Source organism: Physeter macrocephalus, chromosome 4 (assembly GCF_002837175.3).
Source record: "Physeter macrocephalus isolate SW-GA chromosome 4, ASM283717v5, whole genome shotgun sequence".
Taxonomy (NCBI): domain Eukaryota; kingdom Metazoa; phylum Chordata; class Mammalia; order Artiodactyla; family Physeteridae; genus Physeter; species Physeter macrocephalus.
This window is the reverse complement of record NC_041217.1, coordinates 19,311,961-19,323,109: the sequence shown is the minus strand read 5'-3', so window position 1 is coordinate 19,323,109 and position 11,149 is coordinate 19,311,961. Positions and strand designations below refer to the sequence as shown.

General features: G+C 37.1%; 1 long non-coding RNA gene across 1 annotated transcript in view; it reads right to left on the bottom strand.

The window, feature by feature from the left end:
- Positions 1 to 8,821: 8,821 nt before the first annotated feature.
- Positions 8,822 to 11,149, bottom strand: part of LOC114485993 (uncharacterized) — a 6,765-nt gene continuing 4,437 nt past the window's right edge. Inside the window, exons 2-3 of the long non-coding RNA XR_003679236.2 lie at positions 9,916 to 10,094; positions 8,822 to 9,153 (exon numbers count right to left, since the gene is read on the bottom strand). This is a non-coding gene — a long non-coding RNA (uncharacterized lncRNA). The remainder of the gene's footprint in view (positions 9,154 to 9,915; positions 10,095 to 11,149) is intronic.

Sequence of the window (11,149 nt, the reverse complement as noted above, 5' to 3'; positions counted from 1 at the left end):
TAGAATGAGTTTGGGAGTGTTCCTCCCTCTGCTATATTTTGGAAGAGTTTGAGAAGGATAGGTGCTTAGCTCTTCTCTCAATGTTTGATAGAATTCACCTGTGAAGCCATCTGGTCCTGGGCTGTTGTTTGTTGGAAGATTTTTAATCACAGTTTCAATTTCATTACTTGTGATTGGTCTGTTCATATTTTCTATTTCTTTCTGGTTCAGGCTCAGAAGGTTGTGCTTTTCTAAGAATTTGTCCATTTTCTCCAGGTTGTCCATTTTATTGGCATATAGTTGCTTGTAGTAATCTCTCATGATCCTTTGTATTTCTGCAGAGTCAGTTGTAACTTCTCCTTTTTCATTTCTAATTTTATTGGTTTGAGTCCTCTCCCTCTTTTTCTTGATGAATCTGGCTAATGGTTTATCAATTTTGTTTATCTTCTCAAAGAACCAGCTTTTAGTTTTGTTGATTTCTGCTATTGTTTCCTTCATTTCTTTTTCATTTATTTCTGATCTGATCTTTATGATTTCTTTCCTTCTGCTAAATTTGGGGGTATTTTGTGCTTCATTCTCTACTTGCTTTAGGTGTAAGGTTAGGTTGTTTATTTGAGATGTTTCTTGTTTCCTAAGGTAGGATTGTATTGCTATAAACTTCCCTCTTAGAACTGCTTTTCTTGCAGCCCATAGGTTTTGGGTCATCGTGTTTTCATTGTCATTTGTTTCTAGGTATTTTTTAATTTCCTCTTTGATTTACAATGTTTATTTATTGCCTGTCAACTAAACCCCAAACTCTGCAATAAGTCATAGAAGGCCATGAACACAGATCCAGTCTCTGCCTATCTTATTCCTTTCTACTTCTCTTTAATATCTGCTTAGAGTAAAGCACTTACAGAGATGAAGGAATCTGAATTCTAGAACTGAACTGGGCTCTGGGTTTCAGGTGGGATGGATTTGGTTTGAGAGCTACAGAGCAAAGGACCAAGGAAATGACAAAGACAGCACCAGAAGTAAAGTCAGAATCTTAATCTAACCAACGTGTCCATCCATGAAGCTGGGCAGAGAGACAGAACCAAACATGAAAACTGTAGTTATCCAGGCAGACAGACTTATTTAATAGCATGATTAGGAGGCAGAACCTGGAGAAATTTCAAGGTTCTGGAGCATTTCCCAGGGACTCCTTTACATGGAGTATGTAAAATTTGTGGGTCATAAACTTATCAAAATTGCTCATAGGGATGTTGTGAGACTCCAGTGAGTTAATGTGTGTAGCATCATCTATGGATGGGGAGGAAACTCTTCATGGAAAGCAGTTAATCCTTAGAAAGCCTTTCTAAGAATCTTTACTCTTGTATTTCCCTCTCTCTGTCATGCATGTCTTCTCCCCTCACCTGTATCTAATATTGCTCTGTCCCACCCAGAGCTAAAAGCACTTTAGAGAGAGAGGAGAGAGGCCAGAACAGAGAGGAGCTCTGCCCTATCTAGGGCTGAGCATTTCCTAAAGTGTGTATCATGGACCAGAAATAAAGAGAGGTTAATAACTTTGGGGAAAAGTTAGATTAACAAACTATAAAAAGCTTGTTTCACCACACATCTTCTTAAGAACTTAAAGTGCGATTGAACTTTATAAATCTTCGAGAGGGATACTATCTGACCTTAGAATGATTTTTTATACAGTCTATAATTTGCTCAAGACCATCTCATGAGAACGGTGTGTCACAGAATATATTGGGTTGGCCAAAAAGTTCGTTCAGTCAGAGAACACGTTGTTCAATAAAGTTCTTTGTGAAAAAGAAAAATGGCTTTTATTTTTACTTAAAACCGAACGAACTTTTTGGCCAGCCCAAGAGTTGGCTAAGACACTACCCTAATTATTTAACCAGAATCCCCTTTCCTGCCCTCTCATTTTCTGAAGTCCAAGACTTCTTTTTGTTTATTCCAATGCTTACTTTCAGAGCAGGGTTCATGATGCCAAGCTATTCTGCCTCATACCCTCAGCAGCTCTGCTTCATTCTCTGCCCAACTCACTCTTGCCCTCCTCACCTGTCTCCCTCCCTCCTCCACCACCTCCTTTGAATTCTCAGAATTTCCTGGACCAAGAATGACTTGTTCATGCCCCTGTGTAAATTTCCTGGCTGACTGTTGGCCCTCTTCCCAAGCTCCTGTCCACTCTTGTCCACCATCCTAAGGTAGAACACAGAAATACAGACATGGGTCTGTAATGCGAGTATGTATTTTTAGCTCAGGTCTGTACCTAAAAAGTGACCAATCAGTTCGGAGGTGGGGGGGAGGTGAAGACTGTCAAACTTCTTGTTTTGATTTTAAAAATGGTTTGTTTGAAATTTCCACTTCTTTTTCTTTTACTGCAGCATCATCAAATCAATAACATTAATTACTTACTGGAACATAGTGATAGTCATTGGAGGAAATAAAAAGATTTATAAAATAAAGTGCCTAGTCTCCAGGATATTGTGGTCCAGATAAGGAGGGAAAAAAGTGGAAGGATCTCATAGTGAATTTGAGTTCCAACAAGAGACCAGTTCCGTTGGACCATGCTATAATGAAGCCCACCAACACACAATTCCTGCTCCCACAACTGAGCTTTCAATCAATATTTTAGAATCTACTTGTAAACAGCAAGGATCACCAAACACTTGAGGAGAATCTCCAGCATTAAAGAGAGAACCCAAAATAAACAAAAGGATACAAGAAACTCTGTATCTTGTATCAAAAGGATGCAGAAACTCTGAGCGGAATAGAAGAAAATGTCAAAAACTAACAGGTAAGCGAATATATTACTTTCCTAAACGAGGATATGATGTTATGAAAAGAAACAATCAGAAAACTATCAAAGGCTTTTTCTACTGAAGCATAATTGATTTATAATATTCTATTAGTTTCAAGAGTCAACATAGTGACTCAAATTTTTGTATATTATACTCCATTTAAAGTAATTACAAAATAATGGCTATATTTTCCTGTGTTGTACAATATATCCTTGTTGCATATTTATTTTATACAAAGTAGCTTGTGTCTCATAATTCCCTGCCCCGCCTTGTCCCTCCCCACCTTCCCTCTCCTCACTGGTAACCACTAGTTTGTTTTCTATATCTGTGAGTCTGTTTCTGCTTTACTATACATATTCATTTGTTTTATTTTTCAGATTCCACATATAAGTCATAACAGAGTACTTGTCTTTCTCTGATTTATTTCACTAAGGATAATATCCTCTAGGTCCATCCATGTTGTTGCAAATGGCAGAATTTCATTTTTTATGGCTAATATTCCATTGTATATACATACTAATTCTTTATCCATTCATCTGTTGATGACACTTAGGTTGCTTCCATATATTGGCTATTGTAAATAATGCTGCTATGAACATTGGGGTGCATGTATCTTTTCAAATTAATGTTTTTTTATTTTTGTTTTTTTTAAATATATACTCAGGAATGGAATTGCTGGATCATATGGTAGTTCTATTCTTAATTTTTGAGGAATCTCCATACTGTTTCCCACAGTGGCTGCACCAATTTACATTTCCACAACAGTGTACAAGGGTACCCTTTTTTCCACATCCTCATCAACATTTGTTATTTATAGATTTTTGATGATAGCCATTTTGACAGGTGTGAGATGATATCTTGTTGTGATTTTGACTTGCATTTCTCTGATGATTAGTGATGTTGAGCATTTTTCATGTGCCTGTTGGCCATCTGTATATCTTTTTTGAAAAAATGTTTATTCAGGTTTTCTGACCATTTTTCAATGGAGTTGGTTTGTTTTTTTGATAGTGAGTTGTATGAGCTGTTTATATATTTTAGATATTAACCCCTTATTGGCCATATCATTTGCAAATATTTTCTCCCATTCAGTAGGTCTTTTCATTTTGTTGATGGTTTCCTTTGCTGTGCAAAAGCTTTTAGGTTTAGTTAGGTCCCATTTGTTTATTTTTGCTTTTATTTCTTTTGCTTTTGAGACAGATCCAAAAAAATATTGCTACAATTTATGTCAGAGTGTTCTGCTTATGTTCTCTATCAGGAGTTTTATGGTTTCAGGTCTTACATTTAGGTCTTTAATACATTTTAATTTTATTTTTGTATATGGTGTGAAGAAATGTTCTAATCTCATCTTTTACATGTAGCTCTCCAGTTTTCCCAGCACCACTTAATGAAGAGACTGTCTTTTCTCCATTGTATATTCTGGCCTCCTATGTTGTAACTGACCATGTGTGTGGGTTTATTTCTGGGCTTTCTATTTTGTTCCATTGATCTATGTGTCTATTTTCATGCCAGTACCATGCTGTTTTGATTACTGTAGTATAGTCTGAAGTCAGGAAGCATGACTTTAGCTTTGTTCTTTTTTCTCAAGATTGCTTTGGCAATTTGAGGTCTTTTGTGGTTCCATATAAATTTTAGGATTATTTGTTCTAGTTCTGTGAAAAATGTCATGGGTGCTTTGACAGGGATTACATTAAATCTGTAGATTTCTTTGCATAGTATGGCCATTATAATAAAATTAATTCTTCCAGTCCAAGAGCATAAGATATCTTTCCATTTCTTTGTGTCATTTCGTGGTTCCATATAAATTTTAGGATTATTTGTTCTAGTTCTGTGAAAAATGTCATGGGTGCTTTGACAGGGATTACATTAAATCTGTAGATTTCTTTGCATAGTATGGCCATTATAATAAAATTAATTCTTCCAGTCCAAGAGCATAAGATATCTTTCCATTTCTTTGTGTCATTTTGTGGTTCCATATAAATTTTAGGATTATTTGTTCTAGTTCTGTGAAAAATGTCATGGGTGCTTTGACAGGGATTACATTAAATCTGTAGATTTCTTTGCATAGTATGGCCATTATAATAAAATTAATTCTTCCAGTCCAAGAGCATAAGATATCTTTCCATTTCTTTGTGTCATTTCATGGTTCCTTCAGCAGTGTTTTATAGTTTTCAGAGTATAGTTCTTTCACCTCCTTGTTTAAGTTTATTCCTAGATATTTCATTCTTTTTGATGCAGTTGTAAATGGGATTGTTTCCTTAATTTTTACTTCTGATAGTTCATTAGTATATAGAAAAGCAATTTTGAGTATTATGTTAGCTGTGGGTTTGTTATAAAGGTTTCTTTTTTATATTGTGATGTTTTCTGTATACTAACTTTGATGAAAATTTTGATCATGAAGAGGTATTGAATCTTGTCAAATGCTTTTTCTGCATCTATTGAAAGTATTGTGTGATTTCTATCCTTCCTTTTGTTAATGTGGTGTATCAAGTTGATTGATTTGCAAATATTGAACCATCCTTGAATCCCTGGAAAAAATTCCACTTGATCACAGTGTATGATCCTTTTTATATACTGCTGAATTTGATTTTCTAATATTTTCTTGAGGATTTTTGCATCTATATTCATTACAGATATTGGCTTGTAATTTTGTTTTGTTTTGCTTTGTAGTGTCTTTATCTAGTTTTGGTATCAGGGTAATGGTGGCCTCATAAAATGAATTTGGGAGTGTTTTTTCCTCTTGAATTTTTTTGGAGTAGTTTGAAAAGGATAAGTATTAACTCTTTTTTATATATTTGGTAGAATTCACCTGTGAAGCCATCCAGTTTTGGGCTTTTGTTTGCTGGGATTTTTTTTTTAATTACAAATTCAATTTCACTAATAGTGATCAGTCTATTCAGATTGTCTATTTCTTCCTGATTCAGTTTTAGAATGTTGTATGTTTCTTGCAATTTGTCCATTTCTTCTAGGTTATCCTATTTGTTAACATATAACTGTTCATAGTATTCTCTTATGATGTATTATATCTCTGTAGTATCATTTCTTATTTCTCCTCTTTTATTTCCTATTTTATTTGGATCCTCTCTCTTTTCCTCTTGATGAACCTGGCTAAAGTTTTACCAATTTTGTTTATCTTTCCAGAAAACCAGCTCTTGGTTTCATTGATATTTTCTTTTTTTTTTTTTTGCTTTTGTTTTGGTCCCTATTTTCTTTCTTTCCTCTCTGATCTTTATTATTTCCTTCCTTCTGCTGACGTTGAGTTTTGTTTGTTCTTCTTTTTCTAATTCCTTTAGATGGAAATTTAGGTTGTTTGAGATCTTTCTTGTTTCTTGAGATAGGCCTGTATCACTATAAACTTCCTTCTTAGAACTGCTTTTGCTGCATCTTAGAGATTTTGGAAAGTTGTGTTTCCATTTTCATTTGTCTTGGGGTATTTTCTGGTTTCCTCTTTGATTTTGTCATTGACCCACTGGTTTTTTAGTAACATGATTTTAGTCTCCTCATGTTTGTTATTTTCCCATTTTTATTCCTGTAATTGATTTCTAGTTTCACACCATTGTGGTCAGAAAAAAATGCTCGATATAATTTCTATTGTCTTAAATTTGTTAAGACTCATTTCATGGCCTAGCATGTGATCTATCCTGGAGAACATTCCATGTGCACTTGAATGTATAATCTGCTGTTTTGGGGTGGAATGTCCTCTAGATATCTATTAAGTCCAACTGATCCATTCTATCAGTTAAGACCACTGTTTCCTTATTGATTTTCTGTCTGGATGATCTGTCCATTGATGTAAGTGTGGGTGTTAGAGTCCCCAGCTATTATTGTATTATTATCAGTTTCTCCTTTTATGCCTCCATATTTGTTTTATATATTTGGGTGCTCCTGTATTGGGTGCATAAATGTTAATGAGTGTAATATATTCTTCTCATCTTCATCCTTTTATCATTTTATAATGCCCTTGTTTGTATTTTGTTATAGATTTTGTTTTAAAGTATATTTTGTCTGATATGAATATTGCTACCCTGCTTTCTTTCTTTTTTAAAAAAAATTTATTTATTTATTTGTTTATTTATTTATTTATTTATTTATTTATTTTTGGCTGCATGGGCTTTCCCTAGTTGCGGCGAGTTGGGGGCTGAGCGGGGGCTACTCTTCGTTGTGGTGTGAGGGCTTCTCATTGTGGTGGCTTCTCTTGTTCCAGAGCATGGACTCTAGGCATGCGGGCTTCAGTAGTTGTGGCACGCGGGCTCAGTAGTTGTGGCTCACAGGCTCTAGAGCACAGGCTCAGTAGCTGTAGGGCACGGGCTTAGTTGCTCCACGGCATGTGGGATGGTCCTGGACCAGGGCTTGAACCTGTGTCCCCTGCATTGGCAGGCAGATTCTTAACCACTGCGCCACCAGGGAAGTCCCCTACCCTGCTTTCTTATCACTTACGTTTGCATGAAATATCTTTTTCCATCTCCTCACTTTCAGTCTGTGCATCTTTAGCTCTGAAGTGAGTTTCTTAGAAGCAGCATATAGATGGGTCTTGATTTTTTGTCCAATCAGCTACCCTACGTCTTTTTTTTAAGTATTTAGTTCATTAATGTTTAATGTAACTAATGAGACGTATATATTTATTGTCATTTTATTACTTGTTTTCTGATGGTTTTTGTAGTTTTTCTCTATTCATTTCTTCTTTTTTTCTTCCCTGTGATTTGATTATTTTCTTTAGTGGTATGCTTGTGTTCCTTTCTCTCTAGTTTTTGTGTATCTATTGTTGGATTTTGATTTGTGGTTACCATATGTGGGGTTCATATATGTTGACCTAGAATTATATCTACTTGTTTAAAACTGTAGCCATTTTTTTTTTTTTTCCAGTACACGGGCCTCTCACTGTTGTGGCCTCTCCCTGTTGTGGCCTCTCCCACTGCAGAGCAGAGCACAGGCTCCAGACGTTCAGGCTCAGCGGCCATGGCTCACGGGCCTAGCTGCTCTGTGGCATGTGGGATCCTCCCGGACCGGAGTACAAACCCACTTCCCCTGAATCAGCAGGCAGACTCTCAACCCCTGTGCCACCAGGGAAGCCCCAAAACTGTAGCCACTTAGGTTCAAACGCATTCTAAAAGATCTACTCCCCTCCCTGACATTTTTTGTTTTTGATATCATATTGTATGACTTCATGTTTATTGTAGTTATAGTTGCTTTTATAATTTGTTGCATTTCCATATTTATACTAGCTTATTTAAGTGATTGATCCTCAGTCTTTACTAGTGGGACTATTCCTTTCCTGCAGTTTCTTACTTCTTTATATAGCCTTTCTTTTCCACTTAGAGAAGATCCTTTAACCCTTTTAGGCTAGGTTTAGTATTAATAAGCTCTTTTATTTAGTTTTTCCTTGTCTGGGGAGTTCTTTATATCTCCTTAAATTCAAAATGATAATCTTGCTGGGTGAGCATCCTAGGTTGTACGTTTTCCCCTTTCAGCACTTGGAATATATCTTGTCACTCCCTCCTGGCCTGCAAACTTTCTGCAGAAAAATTAGCTAATAGTTTTACAGGGGTTCCCTTGTACACGACTCCTTGTTTTTCTCTTGCTGCCTTTCTCTTTATCTTTAACTTTTGCCATTTTAATTATTATATGTCTTGGTGTGCATCTATTTTGGGTTTATCTTGTTTGGGACCCTCTGTGCTTCCTGTACCTGGATATCTGTTTCCTTATTTAGGTTTGGGAAGTTTCCAGCCACAATTTTATTAAATACATTTTTGACCCTCCTCTCTCTCTGGGACCCCTATAATGTGAATGTTGGTACCCTTGATGTTATTTCAGAGATCTCTTAAACTATTCTCATTTTTATAATTTGTTTTTATTTCTGCTATTCTGATTGGATGATTCCCATTATTCTATTTTCCATATCTCTTATGCATTCTTCTATATCACCTAGTCTGCTGTTCATTCTTTCTAGTGTGTTTTTCATTTCTGCTGTTATATTCTTCAGTTCTGACTGGATTTTTAAAAATATTTTGTAGTTCCTTGTTAAAATTCTCAATGTTTTCCTGTATTCTTTTCCCTAGTTCAGTTAGCAGTCTTATTATTAATGCTTCAAATCCTTTGTCTGTTAAATTGTTTATTTCTGCTTCATTAGTTGCTTTTCCAAGGATTTTCTCTTGCTCTTTCAATTGAGAGAAATTCCTCTATCTTCTCATTTTGCTTAACTTTCTCTGTCTCTTGAAATTAGGTGAAAGAGTTAGCTATTGCAGTCTTGAAGGGGTTCCTTATGTGGGTGTGTCCCTATAAAGTCTGTGTGTGCCCAGTGGCTTTGGTGGGAGAGTCAGCTTTGATGTAAACACCAGTCATGCTTTTCCTTGGGGTATGTTGGCAGCTATCACCTTGGTAGGAGGTGGGGCTGGAAATGGAGGAGATAGGGCCAGAGTCAGTTGTGATAGGGAGCTTCTTCTATGCTCATTAGCCATCACTGCCCTATTGGGAGTGGTGTCAGGTCCCAAGTTGCTGGAGCAGAAGCCCTGAGGGTCGGGTCAAAACCTGCTCAGTTCCCTTCAAAAGTGAGCTCTCCCCTCTTCCAGCATGGGCACGCTTGTCCCAGAGAGGAGCAGCACTAGAGCAAGAAGGGCTGGTGTGGGCATTCCGTGAGGGCTGGGACATGGGCTGTGGTGGTCAGGTCCCCATCAGAAATCCGAACTGCCTCCAATGTGCTGCCTGTGTAAGGGTCAGCAATGGCTTCCCCTGCCTTGCTCAGACACTGCTTTGGGTTTGAGGCCCCTCAGCATCTCATGGCCAAGCTCTTTCTTCATTTGTGGCAGCCCTTGTTCCAGTGTGGAGCTGTGACATGAGGCAAGCAGGGCTGCAGCCTTCGCTTGGGGCACCTTCAGGAAACCAGTCAGCCACCCGTGCTTCCTCAATCCACATTCTCTGTGCTGCTTCAGGAGCAAGCATCTGTGTGTTTCTTATGAGCAGAGTCCAGGATTCTTAGCCCTCATGTTAGTCCCACTGGCCTTCCAACCACTCAAGGGGACTCATCTGTTGGACCCCAGGGCTTGTGCACCTAGTATGTAGCTGAATAGCTCACTCCCCGGGGAGGATCTCTGCTTATATAATCTCCCTCCCAGGGACACAGGTCCCAACCTGATCACTTCTCTTCCCTTCTTACTTGATTCCAAGTGGATCTTTCTGACAGCCTTGGTGGTACAGGAGTCTTTCCGCCAGTCTCCAGTTGGTTTTCAGTGAGAATTGTTCCACATGTAGGTGTATTTTTGACGTGTTCATGAGGGGAGGGGAGTTCCGTGTCTTCTTACTCTGCCATCTTGACCTGAGTCCTATCAAAGTGTTCTGAAAAGTAAAAGGTTAGCCTAATTTTTTTTAATGAAATAGGGTGGTTATATGATATAAATCAAAAAAATCTCCTATAAAGTAATCAGAAAAGAGAAAAAGGTGAAAAATAACAGAGAAAAGAAACCTAACAAAGTCACAGGGAGAGAATAAAGTGGGAAAATCTCATGTTTTGTATATTTTACCACATTTTTAAAAATACAAAAAAAAAGAAAATGGAAAAACGTCTTCAAACGTCTAAAAGCAAATGGCTGTCAAGATGATATTCTATCATTCAAGAATGAGTATAGAATAAAGGCATATTTTAGTCAGACAAAGGTTTAAAAAATTTATGTCCCATGAATTCTGTCTTGTGAAGCTTCTGCAAAGTGTGCTCCAGAAAGACAGAGGAGTATTCTAAGGAACAGAGAGACTAGAAACCATAGAATGAGATTCCAACATATAAAAGTGGCAGGAGGGAAGTCAAAGATGACTTCGAAGGAAATTCTCTGAAGAATACTGGAAAATAAGGCAGATTGGAGCAGGTAAGTAGAGGGCTCCAGGACAGAGGTCTCCAGGAAAAATGTCATTTATAGGTTATCTAATATGTTTGACAATTTGTAAAGCATTACTGATAGGGCAATAAGAAATAATAAAACATGATGACATTTTGAGCAAATTGGGTACATCATCTCCTTTAATTCTCACAGTAACTCCACCAATCTAAGAGATTTAACTCTAGAACCTGTCTGCTTCACCACTAACATCTACTTTCCTCTAAAGAACCAGGTGGAAAAATCAGGCCAGATACCTGGAAAACTAAGGAAATGAATAGGAAGAGACATTTAAAATCAGGAAGCCAAAAGGTTGTGCAAGAAAAGAAACATAATTATAGTACACAATTTGACTATTGGTAAAATCTTACTTGGTCATAATAACATAAATATAATTGATTCGATAAGAAATGGTTATCAAATAATTGATTTTTTTTTTTTTTTTTTTTTTTTTTTTTTGCGGTACACGGGCCTTTCACTGCTTGGGCCTCTCCCGTTTGGGGGCACAGTCTTCGGAAGCGC